Source organism: Cyanistes caeruleus, chromosome 2, assembly GCF_971803275.1.
Source record: "Cyanistes caeruleus chromosome 2, bCyaCae1.hap1.1, whole genome shotgun sequence".
NCBI lineage: Eukaryota > Metazoa > Chordata > Aves > Passeriformes > Paridae > Cyanistes > Cyanistes caeruleus.
This window is the reverse complement of record NC_141702.1, coordinates 39,730,223-39,751,473: the sequence shown is the minus strand read 5'-3', so window position 1 is coordinate 39,751,473 and position 21,251 is coordinate 39,730,223. Positions and strand designations below refer to the sequence as shown.

At 36.0% G+C, this 21,251-nt stretch overlaps 1 protein-coding gene across 12 annotated transcripts in view; it reads right to left on the bottom strand.

Annotated features, from left to right (window-relative positions):
• The window catches only part of LOC111925702 (uncharacterized), a 198,231-nt gene that overhangs the window by 88,624 nt on the left and 88,356 nt on the right, over positions 1-21,251 (bottom strand). The gene's annotated exons all lie outside the window — the stretch shown is intronic.

Here is a 21,251-nt window from a genome sequence, read left to right as displayed (position 1 = left end):
TTAATGCAACACAGTACCCTCCTTATTATTTTATTGGTTACAGATTGAAACACAACCCTACACAAAAAGAACATTTCAGACAAGTAGCATGATTTGGGATCTGTGCTTTTAAATGGTTCAGCTTTGGGAACAGTTTTGTTGTGCAGATTATTTGCAGTAACTGCATACTATAATACACAGTGCTTGGAGACCCTTATTGAGCAACATATAAATAGAAATTGCAAAACAAGAGTAAATGGTAGTGGAAGAGTACACAACTGGAGAATTTAAGATCTCTGGTACACAATTTGAAATAGTTCTGGAGAAGAGAATACTTATTACTGAGTTAAAACTGTGTCAAGAAGGTCCAGTTTTTGACAGGTCATTGAATGAAAACAACTGGCAAAGAGAATCAGATTGTCTCATTCTGCATTTGCAATCAATGTCAATTGCCCATGTCAGAGAACACCATCAAAAAATAACCCTATTACTGACAACAGCAGATTTTAATGCATTTCATGTGCTCAGTAATTTTCAGCTAGCTCAGATAAAAGATGCCAACTATGAAATTACATTGCTAAAATTTGAGTACTGTCCTGTCTTCTGAGGGGGATATATTAAATAGAAAGTTACCTGAAGAAAGTGTAAAGAATTTTCACACAGAATTTTTATTTAGATGTTGTCAGTCTTAACTAATGCAGTCTGTGATAAAGACCAGATTGTTAATAAAATTTGGCAAGGGGAAGAAATTATGGAAAAGGACCTCAAAGGCTAGTTTTAGGCCAGGAATTACAGTGGACCAGGGACCATTTTCTGGTCCTATGGTCAAATAGTACAGTGTGACCTGCATCCATACAGCTTCTCTAGGTCTAAAACTAGACTGGCCACATGCAGACTGCCTACTGAGAACAGAGCTTGGTTCAGGCTACTCACCCTTCTACAGGTGGGGTTCAACTCTGACAGAGACCACGCTCACCATTTAACAGCAGGGATAAGCAGAGGAGAGCTTTCAGGTCCATGCCCCAGCCCTGTGTAGCTTACTAGGATAGGTGGGAGACACAGATTAACCTGGTATCATAAGCAGAATGTGCTAAGCAGCAGGAATCATTCCCTCAAGAATAATGCTTATGGAAATGGACAATATCTTAAAGTATAAATAAGACTGAAAATCCAGACTACAGAAGAGATACCTAAGGCATAATAGCACAAAATCAAAGCCACTTCGGTAGAGACCACAGACTTACACAGTCTATGAAAAATAGCACAATATCTGTCAGATGAAAAAATATTAAAAACATGCACTCATTAATATCAGTGTGTGGAAGTTTGCAGGCACCAGTCAAGTATGCACAGCACAGCCAGAGAGGCTAACTGCAGCATGGCTTCCTTGGATGTTTTTTGGGTTTTTTTTTCTGGCAGTATTGCCCATCATCAGAAGATAAATAGACTGTCAACCTGAAAGTAAATGGGACATTTATTAACTTTAAGCTGAGCATTAGAGCACCGAGTTAGTGGGATGTCAAAGACAGTGTTACCAGCATTAAAAGAAAAGAAAGAGGTAATAAAATGTAATTAAAATATCTGAAAAACAGAGGTGAAGTTAGTAAACTGCTAAAGAAAAAATTGCAGCAGTAATTTGCAGATACAAAGCCTTCTCTTCATCAAATGCATGACATTATTGACGGGTGAAGGAGTCTAAATAAACACAGGGAAGTCTGAAGATTTCTTAGGTATTGAGAAGCTCTGAAAAACAGAGAGCAGCTGAAAATCTAAGTCCACTGTTCAGATTCCTATTAAAGCTTGACTTAGGCAGTAGGAACCAAATTAACTGAAAGAACAGGCTGCAAGCACTCTTTGGAAAAAGAAAGAAGGGTGCTTTTTTCCCTTAAATTTAAATACATGAAAGAGTAAAATGTCTACTCCCAGACTAAAAGGACCCAGGCATCATTGTTTCATTTCACTTATTCTATTTTTTTTTTTAATAGAATACCAGGTTATTGAACTAAAATCTTAAACTCACCACTGTGCAGAGCTGCAGACCCAAGGAAACTCAGTATCAGTGCAAACTAAGCTGATTACACACTGGTCAAAGGAGTGAACTGGCAAAATTCTCATAAAGCAACAGGTCTCTCTTTACTTTACTCACTCTGGCCACTGACAAAAGTTTAGTCCAGTGTAAATAAATTGGGTGTGTGTTTAGTCCACAATAAAAAGATTAATGCCTTTATAACAGAAGACCAGTTTCAATTGGTAAACAATGCAGCACAGACCCAAGACCAGCTTAGCAAAGCACCACCCTGAAAGTATGGCTACTAATTTAAATTTTAAATTTTAAATTGATGATTTGCAAACTAATTACGAGCTGAGGGAGACTTGGTTGCTGCATGAATATTTTCTAGAGCATTTGATAAAATTTCATTGGAATAAAATCCAAAGTTCGAGTTACTATCAAACTGATTTTTAAAACTGTCCCATTACAGAAGAAGTGTAGATTGCAGCAGTTCAGGATGCTGATATAATTGTTAGTAGTACAGCCTAGCCAGAACAGCATTTTATAAGCCTTGAAACAAAATCAAGGCTTGAATTCATACAGGAACTTCAAATTATCAAAATGGGAAGTTGGCAATGTTATTGAAAAAAATATTTTAAAACAGATAACTGAAAGATAAATCAAAGGACTGAAAAATCCCAGAGACAGAGTAGACACGTTTGATGTTGCTCCTGAATAGTGCCATTGGAGAATTTATTCAGGCTTTGTCACATGTGCAAAAATACAGGCTCTGACAGTCCAAAGAAACCTATATGGTGGGACAGAATAAATTGTCCCCTGGAGTAAAGTAGTCCTTGATTTACTTAAACTGACTAGGGATATGTATGTATTAATTCTAGACTACGATTTAAATTTTCCTGAGATAGCATTACTAGATTCCATTGCAGTTGAACAGGTGATTATGCAAATGTATTTTTGCTAGACATAGAATACCTGACACAGTGTTAAACACTGGGCCACAGTTTACTAGGGAGGACTTGCAACAATTTACAGTGAAGTATATGACCAGAGATCATCTAAGATCATCAGATCTTTAAAAGGCTATTGTAGAACAATCTGGGTATAAGGAACATGAATACATTTAATTTAAGCCTTGTTAAGTCTGCCTATTCCCTTCAGATTCTGTTACCTTAACAATAACAGGAAAATTATGGTTTCTTAAAAGAGTTAAGCATCCCTAGCCAAAATTTACTTTTTGTGGAAAAGTCAGCAGTAACTCCTTTGCTTGTTTAAGAGCCAAAGAAGCACCCTAGGTTTGTAAAATGTACCCTGGGTATGGCAAGAGACTACACAATTCTTCTTGTGCAAAGCACTGGATAAGAAACTGCTGTTAATTACCAGGGCCCCTGAAGAACAAACAGAATGATGGGGACGACATAGTGAAAAGGTAGATCCATTAAGGAAATTCCCCTGGGTCATGGTTATCAGGACAGTTACCTGCTTGTTCTCTTTCTGGCTTGCTTGATTTTACTCCTGTGAGCACCTACCTATTCTGGCACTAGGTTAATAAGTGTTCCACTTTAAAACTAGATGCTTGGCTACACCATCTCTCTAAAAATTGTAATGAAACAGTGGGTAAGCTGAATTTTGGATATTTGATCCTATCAATACTCCATGATCATTGGAACCAAATGACTTGGCTGGCTTCTTTTGAGAAAAAGATATAGTCTTATTTTTATGCTTATCTTATGTAAAGGCTTAGCTTCCCTTAAAAACAACAGAGGCAAGATAAAATTATGCATTCAGTCATTTACCAAAGTTATCTGTATTAGCTCAGTTTTCATAAAAAAATATTTTTCAAAAGAGAAGTTTTATTTATCTATTTTTTCAAATCCTCCATGTTTCTTCTCACTTTAAGCACCCATTTGTACACCAAACTAAGGTGTCAGAAGCCATAAAGATAGGTGGGTTGGTAAAATGTTTAACAAAAGCTTCTGGTTTCTTACTTGCTTAAGAAGGAGACCAATGGGACAGTCAATAGACAAACCACAGTTTAGAACTCCATGGTTGTGTTAATGCATAATTTGTGCTCAAGTTTAAAATACTTGTGTGAGGGTGAAGCATGATATCACCCAACCTGCCAAGCAGCCTGTTGGACACTTCCCTGTGAGGTAAAATGTTTCAGTTTTAAACCTGTCAACAGAAAAGGGAAAAAAACCAGATCTACTTCATGTGTGTAAGATGAAGTTACTAGGTTGTTATGAAAAAAGTGGATAGGAACACCATGGCTACTGCCACCATTCTTTTAAGTAGAAGCAGAAAAATTTTCCTCCCTCTTCAGGTCTGTGCTTTGGACATACCTATAACACCTAACCCAGCAGAGACCTTGCAGGTTTAGTAATGAGTTTTCATAAACTTTAGTAAAGACATATCTATCTACCTTGCTATTCATGGGAAAATAGAGAATCTGGAAACTTGTATCATGTGTTTGACCTGCCAAAGTTATCATGAGAAGTAATTAAACCTTAAGGAGGTTTCATTACTTCTGCATACAACCTGACTGGTTGAATGCAGGTACTTCCACAGTTAAACTGTTCAGAAAGAAAATCTCTCTGAACCACCCTGAGGCTTAGGTGCTAGAAGAGTGCACCCTCTAGTACAGAAGTGCCTGAACTTCTTGGGTTTGGTACAATAACTTAGAAAATGAATGAAGAATAAAAATAAAAAACACTATAATTTTTACAATTGAGAACTAGAGGGACATGGTCATAGTGCCACATAGATGCCATATCCAAGATACAGCCATAGCAAGGGCTTCACTAGGCAGAGTCAGAAAAAAAGGGCTTATTTCATTTGGATTAGAAGTGTAAACAAGCAATAATGTTAAATTTTATTCTGACCAATTGGTATGATCCACATATAATGGATGCTTCTCCCTGAACAGAAGTCACTATTGTACTATTGTACAGATTTTATTTAACAGTAAATGAGAGGTAGAGAGATTAAAAGAAATAGGAGAGAAGAGTGGTGGAAGAAAGAGAAAGAGAGAGAGAAATTAAGGAATAGATATCATCCCATGTGGATTCCTGCAGTGTCCCCCTGGTCCTTCTTCACCCTGGCCTTCAGTGGGGCAGGGTTCCAGAGTAGCTCTTTTGGAGGCACCATTCTGTGCTGTCTGGTCCTGGGTATCCACAGGGTGCAGGGGCTGTTCCCATAGCCTGAGAAGGTCTGTGCAGAAGCACTCACTGCCTGTCCCACAGTTTGCCATGGGGGGAATTTTTGCTGGGGTGCATTACCCAGATCTGCCTCACCAGGCCTGGAATGAGCATCTTCCTGTTGCTGCCTGCACTTATCTCAAGTTCTGCTGTGGTGGCTTATCTTATGGGGACAGTTTTGAGATACGCAACTTCATCCTTACACCAATCTATCTTCTTCTTCCAGAAAAACAGAAAAGCTGAAATATTTAAATTTTCTTAAGACTAAAAATAAATATTTAGCTCTGGGGTTGTCTAGCTCTTTTGTTTATGATTAATTTTAAATTAAAAGTGTATGCTTGAAATAGAAAATATAAATGCTTTGGTTTTAAATACTAAAAGTAGCCAACATTTCCACTGCACAGATTTCAAAAATAAATACCTGCTTTTTTTTTTGTTTTTTTTTTTTAACTGCTCATGTTTGGTTTATTTCACCTGAGGCTATGAGATATAGTCTTCCTTTTAAAATAGAAATCTTTTAACTTACCAAAAACTCGAGTTTTTGAGAAAATTATTATTATTTGAAAGAGCCTTTTTCTTGGATCTACCATTCCACTGCTACCACAAGATTGTCTTTGTAGTACTGTAGCTGCTAACAATAAACTCACTTTTTGTACTGAAAGTCTTAAGGGAGCTATTGCAATGAAAAACCAAAACAGCAGATGTTACCCAATACAAGTACTGGTAAGTATCAACTGAAAAATAACACACAAAAGAGAGCACAAGCACTCCTAAGCATTAGGAGATACAAATAAGCACAAAAGTGTATGCTATTTTCAAGAAAATATGGTACCCAAAGGCACTAATAAACTCTATGGACTAAGTAATGTATTTAGCAGTGTGAAAACAAAGCCTTTAGCAACTTACAGGAGTACAAAAGAACATCAAATCTCACTAGCTCTTTTTCTTTCCACTAAATAACAAAACTGATTTTAAAAAAATAAAAAGAAAATTCTAGTCTGATGACACTCATGGTACAATTTAAAAAAATATAATTAGTGACGAAGAGTGGGAACAAATTTTAAATGAGAAAGCCTTAATATTCTCCTTATGCCACTGGAAAAGTTTTAGCACAGTAATAGTCATATAGTTGCTATCTAATGGCTTCAATTCATGCCTAAATGAAATTCTTGGAAAACTGTAAGGTAAAACTCAAGATTAGATTTGCATGTTTTTTAAAAGTGTAATTACACTGAAATTATGGGTAGAGAGACGATTACTGTAATGACATTCCCTTGGTACAGGAACTGCAAACTAAAAAAAAAAAAAAAAAAAAAAATAATTAAGATTAATTCAAGTTTTGAGATTCATTGTCTTTAACAGAAAACAGCCATGACAAAAATCAGAAATCTTAGAAGGTGGCTCTTCTTCTGGCACATGACTGATGTAGTTCCATACACTTCATGTTGAATATTTACCTTCTAGATGAAACAGATATAATGTATTTGGAATTTTGGAGGGACATGTCAAAGACAAACAAGAGACTCCTTGTGTCAGAGTGTCTTTCATGTGAACATGAAAGAAATTTCTGGGAACCAACTTTTTTTGTGTCCTTACCACAAAGTTCACACTGTGACCCAAGCATTTCCAAAATAATTATAGGTAACCCATTCACACTAAAATTAATGCATTAGGCAAAGACTGTCCAAGGCCTAAACTCAGAAATTTGTCCTAATCTTTTTTTAAAATACCTTACCCATGAGAATTTCTGCTCTGTGTGCAGAAACACTGGTGGATTGGCAGTTGCACATGAAGGAAGTGGAGAATGAATTAGAATAGCTATAGTAAAAATATACTTGGAAAAAAATTATAGGGAAAGAAACTTTTTTTAAGAAAGCACAGAATATGGGGAAATCAGGGGTAGAATTAGAAAATTAAAGAACAATTAGAATTGCTTCTTTTGCTCTTCATTTTGTTCCTTTCCTCCCAAAAGACAGATATTCGTTATGGCTTTGGAATGCACCCACTGGTGATGGGCTGTAAATGGAGGAGGATGCTCAGAGCAGGCTGGTCCTTAGGCTGAGTACTCATTAAGGACCTCTGACCCTAATGGTTTAATTGGTTCAAAGTGTTTAACAGAAGTATTTTTCCATGGACTGAATTTTACTGCTGTTGAATTTACCTCCTGTTGAATATTATGAGCATAAGAGAATGGTACAAAGTCAAAGGGGAAAACTGGAAGCTGTTTCTTGTGAACTGTGCTCAAAATTGGAAAAATTAACAGGATGAAACAAAAGAGTTTGCTCCCTTTCTCCAAATTTTTTTTATTTTTTTTATGTCATCTACCTTGCCATATAAGAGTTCTGGCCTCTGACAAAAAGTGAGCAGCAGACTAGGAAGGAACATGGAAGATGGCATAAATGACGACTGGCCTTTTTTCCATTTGCCTATTCAGTAATTCCCTATTTTAAATAAACACTGTTGAGTAACTCACAGAGGCTTCAGAGTACATATGAGAATGGCTTTCCAACAGCGACAGACAAGATACAGAATGAAAAATTTCACTGCCAGGCAAGAAAAATTTGCAATAATTTTCTGTAATACAAGCAGACTTTTTAGCACTTTTATTGCAGAAGCAATTCTAAATAACAGAGCTTGTCTTATAATAGCATTTCTATAATAATGGTGTTTTATAACAGAAGTGCTATTATTACAGAAATGGTATTATAATAGTAGTATTATTATTGTAGAACCTTTTCCATAACAGGAGTGCTAAATAAGCCCATTTGTACTACAGAAAATGATTGCAAACTTCTTCTGTGGTGCTGAAAATGCCTAAGTCTTTATGTCTAATGTGATCCAGATTTTCAGAAGCTTCATGGAAGTCTAAAAAAATTCTTTCAAAATGAGTCTATTCTGCAGACCAACTGAAAGCCCTAGTATGGCTCAGCAAATGGTATATCTGTCACCAAATTTTAAAATCTAACTCAAATTCCAAACCAGAAGTGGTTCAATGCAGAACTTAGCAGAACATATTTTTGGTAAGACTAAAACATTTTCAGAGCTGGAAGCACTAAAATGTTGGAATATCATCTGAGGTGATAAAAAGATGTAATATTCAATAACAGTTACACAAAAAATGCTTTGGAAGAAATTTTATTTCTATATCAACCACATTAATATAAATTTCCTTCATCATTCAATAAAGTATATATTGCTTTGCCACATACTTAGAAAGAATTCATCTAAAGAATTTAACTGTATATATAGGAAATGAATAAGTAAATTTTAGTTTATAAAATCCAACCTCTTTTTATTAAAGTTATCTGGTAATACTTCAGTGCTGAGATTCTAGTGCTGTATAGAGACAGAAAGAATTTAAGTTCCAAAGCTATTGACCTTTTTAACATTAAAATAAAATCCTATATACTTCTAGGTTGATACAATCAGATTATACTATCTGGTTAAGGTAGAGTCTATGAAACAGTAAAGTAAGAAAATTCAATAAACTCATATCCTCTGCAGGCATTTTTAGATTTTTTAGACTGTCATGAAAGCTTTAGATGTGTGTTTGTATGAAATGAACTTATTTTATTATTGATTTCAGGCAGAAAGGAGTTTTGCTGGATCTTTTTTTGCAGCCTTCATGGCTGCATAATTTTCTTTACAGCAGTAATACAGCTTTTAATCACAAATGAAAATTTTCTTAAAATATCTTTTTTTTTAAGAATGAAAGATAATTTATGACACAGAAAGACCTAGTTTAAAATGCACATTTAAGATATAATTCTAATGTAATAAAATAAAAATAAAATTCATTGATTAACTTTTCAAAGTTTCAAAAATACACATTCTGAAGCTTGGCATGCTTAGAACCCACAAAGTCAACAGAAATTATATATTCACTTCAAAAATAATGATAAGAGAGTTGCAAAATTTTCTCACAAAAAAAAGCCACAAATCTAACCCTATCTGCTATTTCCTCTGGGTTTATGATTATGATACTTAATCACAGGAAAAAATATTTTTATGGTAAAGTGTTTTCCCTCCACCATGGTTTCTTTCCACACATACTGAACTGAGGATCACTCAGCCACTCTGAAGGTTTATTGCAAATTTTGCTCTATATCTAAAGAGTGTTTTTTCTCTCTACACTTGCATTTCTTTCTTTCTCCCTGTGATTTTTAATTATTTCCACTCGCTACTTAGGTTACCAACAAAGTTCATCCACATTCTGCCTTTACTTCTGTTGCTCCTACAGATATTTTATTTCACAGCCTGCCTTGTTTTACACTGCCAGTTTCAAAGTTAATACAATGGCTGTTTAACATCTCCTTCAAATCACTGTGAAGTCCTGTGAAGTACCCTATGTCAAAATACTACTGATGATATTTTCAAATGTAATTGATAGCAGGCAGAGTTTTTCAGTGCATCTTGTTTTCCTGTTCTTTACATTATATAGGATCTTTGTGACATGGAATACCTAATTCTGTCTTTTTCACAGAAAAGAATATACATTTATTTGTAAATAAAGACAAAGAGAAAACAGGAAAAATACAAGAATGGCACACACTTCCTTAACAGCCTGTTGGCAGCACCTTACATGCAGGGAAGTTTCTCAGGTACCCACTCATGCCATGCTTTCTCCTGCCAATCCACTCTTGCTCTGCTTAGCACAAAAATCATTGTCATTCTTTTCAGTTATCCTGCAAAATACTGTCCTCAAATATTTCATTTTGTTTCGGCATGTCTTACATATCATTGTCATACATACGTGTCTCGTACACTTGACTGTTGTAAGTCCAGTCCATGCCTAGCTTAAGCCATGTTCATACTTAATTTAAGCCATCATTTTATTATTGCCTCATAATTCTTTTAAACTCCTGACACATGAATTTATAAATTAGGAAATGAAAGTAAATGCTTAATATTTTTTTTTTCAGTTTGTTAGTGTAATATTAACTACCAAAACAATATGCTCTCCCTACCAGGCTTCCTATGCCCCATTAGCAAATCCAATTCAAAATGAGATCATGGAACAGTGACCTCATTCTGAATGTTACCTTATGCTTTTGGCAGTCCAGAAGAAAACACCCCTAGCTCTTGTGCTGTGTTTCGATCTCTTTGAATTTCTCCAGGGGGTTGAATATCTGCTGAAAAGCTCTCTGCAGCTCTGAATATACCAAAAGAGGAAAGAGAAGCAAATACGGGGTGGGGGAGGAGAAGGGAAGGGTGCGAAAAGTGAGGATTAGCTGATGTAAAAATGTCAAGCTGCCTTCAGTGGAGGCAAGAAGGGGTCGAGGGTAATAAAGCCAGTTAGCAGAGCAAAGGATAAGAAGCCATATTTGAAATAAAGGAGTGATAATTTTACGCAGCAAGGGTGAGATTAGAATACAGAACTGCTAATGGTATGCAGTTTGGGAAGGAGATGGTGGAGTACTGGATTGAGAAAGACAAGGCAAAACCAAATACAAACCCTAACATTTTCCCTAAATGCTTAAATTAATGATCCTTTCTTTCTGTACTAGCCTCCATGCTGAATGATGCACAGATTATACAGATTTCCTGATTCCTGTGCTTTCTTGCAGTAAAATTCTTGCACATATGAATATTTCTTCCTCATTTCCAAGCAAACTCTTTCCTTTGTCTTTTATAATAAGCTGATTTACTGGAATTCTTCTTGACTAATCTTCTATTTTGCATGGTCTTACAAATATTCAGTGTCAAGTATTACTTTAAAATAACCCTATTTTCTATTTTGAAGTACATCCTATAATTACTCATTTTATTTTGTAGGCTATTTGCTGGTATATTACTAACTTGTTTCCATATTTTACACAGCTTACTGCTTGATAATAACTGTGCATAAAGGGCACAATGCAGAATTTAGGCTTTATTTAGATTCTGATTATATTATTCTTTCTTTTTTAAATATTTCAGTCGCTGAATACACCGGCTGTGCTTTTTCAACAGCTTTAGTGGCCTTAAAGAATAGAATATATACAGAACATCCCAGTCATCACTGATTTCTAGAGCAGCTTTGAATCCTCACACAGTCAGTTTATGTCAGGGGCAGACCTGTAACATAGATCATCAGCATTTAAATATCTAACACCACCTCTGTCTGGTGCTTTTTAATTACTGGAATTTACCCACATACCTGAAAAAATATGTTTGTAGAAAAAAATAAATTTGCCTCCTGTTTTGCTGTATCCTTTTTCAGACATAACTGGATTGAATGTAAACAATCAAGGATTCCAAGCACAAATACACAGTATTTGTCAGTGGATATACACTAAGGCTGAACTCTATATTCCTAAAATTAAAACTCAGATTGACTTCAGAAAGATCGGCATTCACCCCATGAATGCAGCATCTCATGTTCATTAGAGAATCAAGAAGAAAATTCTTTATCACAGCGATTCCTTGACAGGGAAAAGTCAAAAGTATTATCTCAAATTGAGAGAAAGTAAGAGGTATTTTGAACAAATTGGTTAGTTGAGTAGCAAAAAATCACCATGACTTAGGAGTAACCACATATATTATTAAAAGAATTCACACATAAAATTGCTGGTATATTAACAGTGGTCTTTAAATGACTGTTTAAATCTGCTATTGTACAAAGGAAAGGAAGATGGCATTTAATAATGGCAATTCATTAAAATATCTCCAGAGGTGATCTGGGAGCTAAAGACTAGAAATTCTGAATTCTTTATCAAACAAACTGTTACAAATTAAAATTATGTATATGTTAGTAAACACAGGCAGCACCAGAAAACATTCTTTTTATAAATGGGTGCTTCATAAATCGTTTAGAGGATTTTGAGGTGTATGATGTGGTTGATCTCTTGGATAGATGTTCCTCACCAAAGGATTTAAAATCAAACTGCAAAAATTGGGGGACAAAATAGAAGATGCTTTTAAGAATTCATTGTTGATTAAATGACAGCAAACAATATTCCAAATGAAGACAGGCTTTCTTAAACTAATCTTAAAAATGGGGTAAATATTGAGGTGAAAATGCAATGAGATAACCCAACATTATTCCACATACTGTACCTATTTTTTGGCTAGAAATAGGTGCAGAAAGAGTACAGAATTTCAAAATAATTTAGAATTAAAGGTCATCTATTCTCACTTAAAGCTGCACTATTTTGAAGTCAGATCAGGTGGGTCATAGCTTTGTATGGCTGAATTTTGAATATCTCCAAGAATGACAGTTACAAAAATTCTTTGCAGCCTATTCCAGCATTTGTTTACACTTAATGGAACAAAACAAAACAACCTTTCATAGTCTAATTGGAGTTTCTTTTTTCCCAGTTCTGATCTTTTCACAGTGTACCTCTGAGAAGTCTCAGGCTCTGAGACTGTCACAGACAATGTCATACTGGTTGTTCAAGCCAGTGGCAAGATCCTCCCAGGGCCCTCTTTCCTTAAGGCCAAATAAACTCACCTCTCCCAGCTGTACCTTCCGTGTCATGTCCCCTTTAGCAGAGCATAAAATCAGGCAGGGCAGCAGCAAAAGTGCTGAACAGAAAGAACAAAACCACTTCTCTCCACCTTCACACTATGCAATAGGCCTTCATTGCTGTGAGGGTACCATGGTGACTCATATTCAACTTGTCCACCCGGATCCCCAGATATTTCCTACAACGTTCCTGTTTATCCTGTCAATACCCAGCCACATGACAACAAGGTATGACTCACTGATTCATCAAGAGACCTACTGATAAAACAGCAGATGGATTTCAAAGCACTTGATATAAAGAATGCAGGTCGAATAGTCAAAATAACTTCTTGGTTGCCACTCAGGAAGGATTTTGAAGACATTGCAGACAATTCACAGAATCACAAAACTGTTTACGTTCTCTTCTTGAGATCAAGCAAACAACCTTTTAGCCTTTCTAAGCAGCATGAAAGGTGCTCCAATTCCTTAATCATCCAGAACTGGACCAAGCAGTCCAGATGTATCTCACCAGATGAGTAGACAGCAAAGAACACCTCTCACTGCTTTCTGGTAATGGCCTCCCTAAGGCAGCCCAGGATGTTCTTAATGTTATGGTTTAGCTGACAAGGTGGTGATTTGTCAAAGGGTGGACTCTGTAATCCTGGAGGTCTTTTACAACCTCAATGATTCTGTGATTGGCTTTCTTTGCTGTGATAATGCATTTCTTGTCAATGAGGAGTTTGCTGTCCACCAAGGCACTAATGTCCTTGTCTGCTGAGCAGCTTTCCATCAGGCCAGCCCCTAGGGTGTACTGGTGCCTTGGGCTGTTGTTCCCCAGGGGCAGGATTTGCCATTTCTCTTTGTAAACCTTCACAAAATTCATCTCAGCTCCATCACTTCAGCCTGTCTACTACACACCATTCAGTTTCATACCATCTGCAAACTTGTTGAAGGTACACTCTGCCCCATCATTCAGGTCACTAATAAAAGTACTTGGCAGCATTGGCCCTGCTACCAACCCCAAGTGGACCCACAAGGTACATAATTAGTGACTTGCTTCCAGATGGATTTTCTGCCACCAATCACAATTCTCTGCACCTCTGAACTAATCTGACCTGCACTTTGACAACTTGGCTATGTAGAGACCATTCCAAAAGCCTTACTAAAGATAAACATCAATTGTTCTCCTCATCCACTAAGCTAGTCAGGCAGTGACATGAACAGACTGGCAGTGGTCACAGAGAAGGTAGAAAAATAAAAGAAATTAACATTAAAACAAAAGATATCACCATGCACTATTCAAGAAATATCTCTACCTAATCAATATAGAATATAAATTTCAACTGCCTTTCTTAAGAAAAAAATAAAATAGCAGTAGAAAAGTAGAAAAAGGCAACAATAGTCAGAAGCATGGTACTGGTTTAAAAGAGAAAAAGCTTAGCAGATAGGACCTGACATAGACAGCGTGACTGAGTGGCCATATAATAGAAATCCAAAGTCATAAACAGAGGGAAAAAGAGGAGGTTGGAATAAGTCATTATATCTCATAGAACTAACATTACAAACACTCAGTGACATCATCAAACAATAGATTTTTTTTAAAGAATAAGTACTGCTTTTTACAGCACATAATACGCTGTGGAGCTGCAGATATTCTTTCTGATCCTCTAGCAGCATAAATGACTTCTGAGAAGAACTAGACTAGTTGACAGAGAATAGGTACATCAGCAGTTATTAAACACAGCAGTTCAACTGACACCTCTCACTTTTCTAAGCCCTAAAGCACTGATTGCTGAAAATGCTGGAGTGAAAGCAATCCTGTGTGTTCTTACTATCTTCTTTAAGTATCCACTCCCCATCTGTGTAACAGACAAGGTGCTGTGCTAGATATACTTTTGATACAACATATTTTGACCATTCTTATGATTATTTCCTGTTAACTAGACCTATGAGCTACAGAGAAAATAAAAGTTACAGTATCGAAACTCTGACTATATTTAGTAAAGCTGCTTTTAGGGCTGCTCCACTGAATAAAAATGTCTGCCTTCATAAAGTGTGCCTGAAAGTATAGTCTAAAATTAATATGGTGCATGCTGGCATCTCAGACAGTAGGTCCTAGCCCTGGTAGCCCTAACAGAGGTTTTGTTCAGAATATCAGTGGATAAAAGAAACGGGTGAGGGGTGGGCATTGGAGAGGGCTTTTCACAGCCATGGATCTGCACCATATAGTGCAGGGCTCCAGAGCAGAAGAAAAAACAGATTCTATGGAAATGTATGTCTGTAGCTAAAGCACTGTCTTCACTCACCCCTTACTTTCAGCTACTTTGTCAATGACCTAACTTTAGAATAAAACTTAGTTTTGCTTTGGACTTGTGCCGGGTTCAGATGCCAAAGGACCCCAGACATGTTCCATATACTTTTTTTTACCCATTCTGATAATACTCCCTATTTGGTGGCTACAAACTCTGGGGTAGAGAAACAAAAGGAAATGCAGTGTTCATATGACAGAATGTTCTGCCACCCATTCCAGGGGAATGCAGTCCCATACAATTTAAACTCGTAAAACTATTGGAATAGTTTGGCTGAGATATCTCTATCAGAATACTTGTTTCAGGATGTTGATACTGAGGAAAATTTCTATACCTAATACCTAAAAAAAAAAAGTCATAAGTACAAGGACAAAACTGTAGTATAAATCCTAAGAATTTGATGTTTTATAGATTTCTCCTGATATAAAAAATAATGGTGGATTTTTTTCCTTGCTCCCATAAAATTGATTTATAATATATAATAAGATCCACATTTCATAGTCTGGCAGCTGGCAGATAGTTCATGGAAAAGCTCTTCTTTGGGATTTTTTTTTCTAGGGCACTCTATTCTTGTTGACAAGCAGGCTTCAACTGCAAGAATCTGACTGTTCCGATTTTGGAAGGGATTTACAGTACCTTTTTCAACCAGGTTCCCTTCAGCAATTAGTCTGCTGTGGAACTCCTTTGCTTCATCTCCCAGGTGCAGTTCACAGTCCATTTACAAAGCCACTTCCTCCCTTATTGTGCAAAGGTAGCTTTCTCATTTTTCCTTATCACTTTATCTTCTATTTATGGCTAGAAAATTCACCAGTTATTAGACTTTTCTAATAATTATTTTATACCAGTCCACATGAACTGGAGAGAATGTGGGCTTGCCAGCATGATGATTTCCTAGCTTTATTCAATAGACTCCAGAAGTCATGCATTAAGATGGCAAATCTACTGAATACATGTCAACAACTAGAGATAAAATTGATGTATTAAATTGGTTAAGGAAACTGCATCATTTAAAGCTCGTCTTTGGAATGTCTGTGAGGAATGACGCACTAGAGGTATTAAGAACATACAAAATAAAAGAATTTTTAAATATTGTCCCTTTTCTCCCCATCTGAAAAAAAAAGATGGCTCAGTTACTGAGCTCGAGAGGAGTGTGACTCCTCTTGAGGAAGGTAAACTACTCAGACACTATAAAACTCTATTGTATTCCATTTCCTTATATTGTACTTTTTTCACAAAGAACTTCCCATACCCTTTCAAAGCATGTTTTTAAACCATTATTATTAAATCATTAACTTTTCTTTCATACTAAGCTGCAATTTTGGTGTTGAAAAACCAATATTATATTTTTCAGTATTTTCTTTGACATTTAAAACCTAGCAAAAGAGACCACTTGTTTCGTATTTCTGATATTTTCATACATAGTTTCATTTCACTATTATCACTTAGAAACTCAAATGTGACAAAGACATCAGTAGCTTAGGTATCATGGTAATTTTATGAGGATTCCAACCACAAAAATTATGATAACAGTTAGTGCTTATTGTTTATACTAGATCACATGCCAACATTAATTCATTTTCCATGCATATGGCATTTTTAAGATCTTTGATACAGGTGTTTCCACAACTTCTTAGAAATTCCAGTAAGGCAGTAGTGAAATATTGTCTTAATATTCTTTGATGATAACAGGGAGAGAAGAGGTGGCAGCTCTTTTTTCACACTCAAGGACTCTGGGCTTCTTGTACCTAATCCCCAGCAAAGTTTCCCACTTCTTAAGAAATTACACTTTCCTTGTCAAACTAGTCAGAAGGATTTCATGCAAGTACAAGATCATTATTTTAGCTTCTCTCATCCTGCAAAGGAATCTTTTTACTGCCTGCATGTAGGAAGGCAGTCTGTAGAGTAGTTACACAAAAGCACTCAGCTCCCTGCTTTGTAGTACATACTGCTCTGTCTTGTTAAAACACAAAAAAATAGGGCTAAAAAACATCTGGGGTGATCAATCTGGTCACTCAACATAAAAATAAATGGATTCTGTACAGTCCATTCACAAATACACCAAGTTTCATACTAGTACTGTTTATTTCTGTTATTCCCATGGCCAGTAATTCCTGAATTGGGGTCCCAGAACTACACATTTAATAATCAATAATTTCCTAATTAATAACCTAATATTAATAACCTAATAGTAGCCTAATAATTTCCATGTCAGATTTATTAAAAAATAGAAAAACACATCTTTAAATTTCAAATCTCAACTTTTATTGCTAAGTTTACAAGGCTAACTGGTTATGTGAGCACACACCATTCATTTACTGCCTTTGTTACAGTGCAAGAAAATTAAAAGGGAAAGAGGCTGTAAATAAAAAGGCTGTTATAGATGGATGTCTTCTAAGTGATATATATGATAGAAATGATTAGCATTAACTGATCTTCGTAAAAGAATGTACAAGTATAATTCATTATAATGGCTTAGAAGTGCAATTAGTGAACGATAGTGTAAATGACACTGTTGTTCATAGACCTACCCATAAGAGTAATTATATTTTGAAAACTGCTTAGTGAAAAATTGATTGCATGGGTCCTATGGGCATAGATAATTGAGATAAACATATGTAAACAAATGCCCATTAATAAGTTTTACAGCAAATTTATATATTTACATGTTTAGCTAGTTTGGAAATACACATAAAAAATGAGAATTTTCTGGTGTTTCATTTTGAAAGCACATTTAAGTAAAAAAAATATTTTATGACTTTGCAAACAACATTATTTGATTATTCTTACATTGCATGGATTCATTTACATTTTTCCCTCACTGTATCCTAATATTTCATAAATAGTAAAGTTCAGGAAAAGAACAAACAAACAAACTCAACTATCCTTAATCATTCATTTTCAAAGATTTTGTAGCTGTGTAGCTTCAGAGTGGCACATACCAGGCCAGAATAAAACCTTCCTAGTGATGACTGCAGTTATTCCTTGGGCAACAGGAGCTATATTTGGGGTATGATAGTAATATAAACTATAGTTTTTACATAATAGTAAGTTTGACAGTATCTAATTTAGTATGTATGTTTGAGAACTTACTGAAAATACCTCATTGGCCTGTTTCTATTTCATTAACAAGTACTAATTTCCTGTACTTTTTGAGATTTCCAAAAGCTTTTATTTGATGCTGGCACTTTGCTTGGAGACTGTTTTTTCTGAAGCTCTTAGTGAATTAATGTGCAGATATTTGGTTATTATATAAATGAGGTTTAAACTGAGTTTGAATGCATAATACTGTATGATGCGCATTTTTCCCATGAAAATGTATTCATCTGTTTATTAGGCAGTGTTTTCAACTTACAGCTTAACTTACTCGGTTGCTGAATACAGGAGAAAAGACTACATCATCTAAACATATAACTTCAAGCATTAATTCTAAGAATGAACTTGACATGGGAGGATATGAGACTGATCAAGAAAAAACTTAATGCTGGATAGCAGTGGCAAAATATTTCAGTTTTATGCCCACAGGAGCCCCAGTGCAAATTGTTCCTGTGAATCTAAACCTTTCATCAATCAGATGTAAATTATAGCATGCATGACTGGCTGCCTTTTCCATTCTAGAGATCCCTACAGAGAGCAAGAGAGCCAACTGCTACAGAGGCTCAACTAAACTGCAGTCTTTTTGCTCCCTAGAGCTTATATACCAACACGTCAGAAGAGCTACATTCACTTGTATTCCACATCAGGAGGTCTTTAAAAATCATAGCCTGTGAGTCAAGCCAATATATTCTAGAAAAATTTATAATGCAGGGAACCAGGAAGAGGACTATGGGGGAAATGTACTGATACAGCACTAAAAGATTTTCTCCTAACAATATTTTTCTAACTACATGTCAAAGCTTTCCTTGAATAACTGGCTCAGAGAACTTGAACATAAGAGGCTGGATTCTGTTTTGGTATCAGCTGGGAGAGAGTTCATTTTCTTCTTAGTAGCTGGTACAGGGATGTGTTTTGGATGAAGTATGAAAATAATGCTGGTAATATACTGATGTTTTAGTTGTTGCAGTCCTCAGGCTTTGCCAATGAGGAGCTGCATGAAATGCTAGTCGGGATCATGGCCAGGACAGCTGTCCCAAAGTGGCAAAGGGATAATCCAGAGCATAGAACATCTTGCTGAGTATGTAAACTGGATGAAGTGGTCCATGAGGGGCCAATCACTGCCTGGGGATGGGCAGGGCATCATTTTGCGGGTGGTGAGCAGTTGGGCTGGTTTTATTTGGCTTAGTCTTCCTACCTTTATATTACAATTGCTGTTGATGTTGTTGCTATGTTTTTGTTTAGTGGGATTTTGATGTTTGTTTTTTTGGTAACTTTGTTTCGATTATTAAAGTGTTCTGACCTCAACTTACAAGTTTCATTTTTTTTCCCCTGATTCTCCACCCCATTTATCAGAGTGGGGCAGTGAGCAAGCAGCTGTGTGTTACTGAGTTGCCAGCTGAGGTTAAACCACAACAGAGAGTCAGAGAAGGATAAATTCTTAATAAAGAATAGAAGCATAAGACTTGTTTCAAGTATTCACATGACTGTCATAGACTTTTACAAGTAACAGGAGGGACAAAATCAGATTTTAAGGACCAAATTAAAAATAAAGCTTTAGTGTTGAACCACTAACACTGAATACCTGAACTACCATGCAGGAAAACATTACTGTGACTGAATTTCAGCCACGGAAAAGAAAGCTGAATTTCTTGCTGTGCTTGCTATCTACACTCACCTAATTATAGGCAGAGTTAATGTATGAACAGACCCTATGATCTGTAAAAGCAAACCACAAATGTCAAGCTTTGTAAAGTAAAATCAGAAGATGACTAGAATATTTGAGAGAAGGTGCAATATAATATTTCTCAAACTTCCTAGCAAATTGTGACCTCCTTTTTTCTCACCAGTTGCCATAAAACTTTCTGAGTCAGCAGCAGCTCAATTTCTGCAGAGTAAAGGTTGCTAACAACTAGCTGAAAGTATTTATATTAACCTAGCTGTCATAGAGCACTTAAGTGGCTGCTTAATTATAGGTGGTTAGCAGATAGGTAGCCAAGGTAAACAGTTCCACTTTGTAATTGTCTCACCTATTATCACTTCTCACTCCCAATATGAATGCTTCTGTGACCTATTAGGGACTAGTAATAGATGTTGAATGTGGAGATGATAAAGTTCCTGCTCCCATCCTGTCAGTCATGTGACCCTTTCACATGTTTTGTTTCTTCTCCAGTCCTTGTTGGCCTTGCCTATTTGTATAGTAAGCTTTTGAAGAAATGAACTCTTGTACATCGTTCCTGTGACATGAGATCAGCATCAATGTTTCTCAAAACACACTAATAGTACTGACAGCCTCTCAATAATGATGCTTTGTATAACTTTAGTTATTCTAGATAACAAACCAAAATGCTACAAAGTTTTAGAAAGGTGGAAAGTACTTTGCTTACTTCCATGCCTTTGTCCTTCTAAATGCTACTCATTCTTGTATTATAACTCACTGAAATATAATATTGCCACCTGGTAACAAGACTGGGAACTGAAATTTAAATTGTTGTTAGGGTCTTTAGGTCAAAGGCCTGGCATGAATTATTCAGTTTTTGAAGAAGACTTATGCTGAGCCACCAACAAACCTAATTGCAGAAACTGAAGATACGTTCAGTTTCAAAAAACAAAACCAGACACCTAAAATTTTCATCTTTTTGATTATTTCTGAATACTGTGGGCCTTTATCTTTGCCTGGCAGGTGGCTAAGAGCCTGTGTGATACACAGTTGTTACTGAAGCCCAGTTGCTAGTGGGCCAACATCTAACTATTAAACTTCTATTCCAACTAATGTCAAAATTGGAAGGACTCTGCAGGAAGTCAATTATCTGAAAAAGGAAGAACATATGAAAGATATTTGCAATGAAAAGCTGAAAAGCTTTAGCTGTCACTTTCTTTACTGCCCCCCCCACAGGCAAGTCTACAAGCTCTCATCTACAGATCAGGCTATTTTCCTTAGAAAAATCCCTACCATTTTCCTGTATATTTGACCTTTCCAGGTGTTTCTATCTTTTTTGATTCAAATATTAATTGCTTCCTAAGTCTTCCTTAAAGTGAGGTGACAAGATCTATCTTTCTGCTGGGATAAGCAGTATTCCCAGAATTCAAATAACTGGCATCTTCATGTATTGATTCCTCCTACATTTTCTTTAACTAGGGAATACCTTAGAGGCCTCCACATATCTGAGTAATTTTCTGCACTTCTGGGATGTTTACTTCTCTATTTATTCACTTTTGTTTCTCAAACTGAATTAAATTCT